This window comes from Amia ocellicauda, chromosome 3 (genome assembly GCF_036373705.1).
Source record: "Amia ocellicauda isolate fAmiCal2 chromosome 3, fAmiCal2.hap1, whole genome shotgun sequence".
NCBI lineage: Eukaryota > Metazoa > Chordata > Actinopteri > Amiiformes > Amiidae > Amia > Amia ocellicauda.
The window spans coordinates 12,805,976-12,810,243 of NC_089852.1; positions in this window are offsets into that span (position 1 = coordinate 12,805,976).

Genomic DNA, 4,268 nt, shown 5'->3' on the forward strand with positions numbered 1-4,268 from the left:
ACTTCCCCATACCTTGGTAAATTATTACCTGAAAAGCAAGTCGAACAGGAGAAAAACAACTCCCTACTTCCTCCATTTGATCTAGCTTAAAGGTTAATGCTATAGATAAGTTATGACATGGTGTCACCTTACAGTAACATAATTTACCAACTGTCTTAATAAGGAATATCAGCATGTGTCAATTATGCTGGATTCAGTTACCGCAAATGGTGCGCCAGTGCACTTCTTTGTTAGGTAGTATAGTAGCATTTCAATACACAAAATAATATTAAAATTTCCTTTTTGACCAGTACAACATTAGGTTATTTCAAGACTATGAATACATAATTTCCTCTATAACGTTACTAAATGCCCCTGCTTACTTTGGTCTGAAAAGGTAGATTACTTTGAGTATCAAGATGGCTGGCAAAGTAGAATTAAATACATAGTCACACTGAAAACAGGAAATGAAAAAGAATCAGATAGGTAATGCAAACAAGTCCTGAAATAAGCTTGTTCAAAAAGGTTCCAATGTAGATTAAGAAGGTTAGCGAGGCATGGCAGGACGGAGGTAGATTTGTGTAGAAGTGTATTGTAACAGAAAGTGTCTGCTGTCACTCATGCAATTCAGCTGCATAAAATGATTGTGTCAGCTAATAATGAAAAACTCAGGGACCATTCATAGCCTAAGGTCACTGCAAAACCAAGGAAGGACAATCTATAAATCAATGTTTTGATGCTTCTAAAGGGGCGGTGGCCTCCATACGAAAACATTTTAAGGCTGTGGCTGGCAAGTAACATTTTGTTCTACCTTCCCAACTGATTTGGCTCCATTGTGTGCAAATAGCTTTGAAGATTCACAGATCCCAAAAGTACAAATTAGTGCTAGTTTGCCGAGAAGAAAAGCAGACAAAATAACAATTGCAGACATAGATTGGGGTGTCACTTTTGATGCATTCTTCCACGGAAATTGCTGGCTTTCCATTCAGTTCTCTGAGTACTTACACACATGAGAAGAATCTCCACACAAACATGATTAACATTACAGCATCCATATACTGTGCACATTTTGTTCCCTGCAAAATCACTGCAAGCCTACTTTAATATTTTTTTAATGATCTATCAGGTATCAATTCCTTCTTTGATACTTGCTTCAAAGCAATGGACGCCTGCATTAGCAGATGGACTTCCCAAGAGCCTACAAGTAAAAGGACTCAGCAGTGGTCCAGATGGTGGGCACAATACTGTACACAAGTATGCTTCAGAGCCCAAGGTGTGAAGCTGGCATTGACGCACATGCATCAGGAGCCAATGGGAGATCTATCTTGGAATACAAAATTGAATATGCCTAGGAGCCAGATAGTTTGAATTCACCTCTCTCTGTTCATAGGATGTATTATATGCATTAAGTTTGTGGAGCCATTCCTGTGGAACAAAGTGGGCCACGGGGACCACATGCTTTATTATAGTTGCCCCCATTCCTGAATTGACAACACAAAGCAATACTAACCCATGCTGTCATAGGAAACTAAAGCCAATACACATTGTTATTGTTTTGTTTTTTAAACAAACAATCATGCCCTCACACCTGAAGCACAATGCAGGAAAAATCTGGAACATAGTGCGATAGAGTCTTCGTCTGGATGTCAAATCCAAATCACTTGGATTTTAAATTTGGAAAGAAATACACAAGGATATATGACATATCTTCCTATAGCAAAGGCTTGTGGTAGTAAATTATAAAGCTATTGAACTCCTATCCTCCAAGGGAATGGAGTCTTCCTTCTGCAGCTCTCAATGGCTCAGGTCATCTAATCAGTAGGTCAAATCTAAGATACAGGTATCTTTTATGTTATGTTCTTTTATCAGAGTCTAACATAAAAAACTGGTACTGATAATATATTTTGAGGTGCGAGGATTGTGTGAACTCACCCCTGTAGCTAGCCATGTTTCTGCAGAATGAGGTATTCTAGATTGTGTCTGTCTGCCAGCTGGAAATAAAGCACCTCTGTCGGCATTATGAATTCATAGGTCCAGAAATCAGAATCCAGCTGGGTAGCAAGGGTCTCCAAGGAGAAGCACTGGCTTCTGGGAGTCACACTGCATAAATCTAAAGCATTATTATTTAAATGGATAATGTGTCCAACACCTTTGCATTCAACAACAAATTGAATTAGCTACGTTCTGCGGAGGATGCATAAAGATGATAAGTTTTGCATCAGTGGATTCAGATTAAAATAGATTCTCTATGGAAATATCTAAAACACATGAAACATCAATGCCTGGGGGTAGACTAGTACTGGTGAAATCCCACGCAGGTGCTCCTACTGCACACTGATTAATTACCTAATCAATAGGAAAAAGGGATAAAAAGGGTTACTAATACAAATTGATAGAATACAAAAATGTTTCATTTATTATATGTATTTGTTTAACTCGTTAACCTGCTAAATCTTAATCTCAATCACAACTCAGTAGACAAAGACACCAACTCTAGATGATTCCTGTCCTGGGTGACTGCCACCAGGATTCTGGAGATCCCGGGAACATGCTTAACTTCACTTCTAAATGACCTATTTCACGTGATCAGAATGCTGGTCTCAATGTGCTTTTCTTTCACTCCTCTTTTCAGCTCCTGAGTCATAAGGGGGAGTATCTGTCAACAAGGCATAATAATCCTTCCAAGAATTTATTTGGCAAGTCATTGTATGTTAATAGAATGTATCAAGTACCAAGTTCTATAGCCTTACCTGGTGATATCAACGAGATCACTGTTGACAGGATTTACACCCTGCAACCATATTCACCTGCACCGTCAGACACTTAGGCCTGTGGATCTACAGAGAAAGAAATATACGTGAGGAATCCAGTAGAATGCAGCAGGCCAACTAAACCGATTGATTGCCAACAAATGATTTTGATGCTGCTAATTTTACCACAGAGGAACTTGCTAATTGCTAAACAGCACACAGAGTCTTTGCCATAAATTGTGATAATGGTCTCAGTCTGCTAATTACTGCCTTTTCAGATTTAGAAAGCTGCTTTTCGCTTGCAGAAAGAGACTTTGAATTACAATTGATCTTCTCTGATGAATCACACGAAGATTGGCCTCTCTCAACTTTTTTCAAGGCTAAAAACCTGACCTGCCCAATATGTGGGGGAGAGAAATAGGAGTAAAACTAGAAAAGTGTGCAAGTTAGGCTTGTGTGCAGTTATTTATTTGTCACAAACGTCAGTGAATTTAATCCTATAGCTGTCAATTGTAAATTTAGATTTTGAAGAGTTCCAATCCATCAGGTATGACAGGCATCTTCAACCAGTGGCTATAAATCATGATACATGATTTGCTAATCCTAAAATTGAGTAATTGAGATTTTGGCTACAAGGGAAACCAATAAACTCTTTAGCCCTTCAGGATCACAAGACCCATCTCCTATATCCTATCCCTCACTCAGTAGGGGTTACTACCTGGACCCATAGCCTATAGTCCCCAAACGCTATCAACATTACAAAGGTTTGTTCAACATACCTCTCACACAGACCTGGATACACAATTGACTCTTTCATGGCTGTAACACCAGCTGTTAAAATTCCTTGCAAAGATGAACGCTGTTGTTGGGTCCCTGTGCATTAACAACATGGATAAAGTCAAAACACGATTACGTAAATAAAATACTTGGAGAGACAAAACTGAAAAAAAAAAAGAAACAGCCTGGTCGTGTTCCAGAACTGTGTATTTTGATGATGAGGAGGGGGCAGACCAGGCAAACAATCTCCATGTCCCCATGTCGACAAAACCAATTGTTCCTGATAGGCTGTCAATAACTGCAGCAGTTTGTAGATTAAAGACCAAATCCTCTTAGATCAATTACTTTGGGGGGGAAAATCACCTTTGCTAGCAGAGGGAGGCATTCAGGTGTTTGTCATGCCAGCCTACTCTCCATTGTAGCAGACACACGCACCTGATATCCTTGGTTTGGGATGTGAATAACAGACACAGAGACGAATTGCCTGGTAAATAATCTTTTAATATAGTAGTAATTTCTGTTAAAAAATATGATGGAAAAATGTACTTGTGTATTCTCTAGGGCAGCGGCCTGGGATCCTGTTCATTAGGTTTAATACCGTTGATTTCAGTCAGAGGCCACAGATCATCTTGCTCTTGATTAATTAAGCTAAATAGATTGCTGCAATTACATAAGAGATTACTGTTATAGGGCACAGCAAAAATAGACTTATTTGCATTTTATGTTTACATCTCTGATATCCAGTCATATTAGACTCTGGCA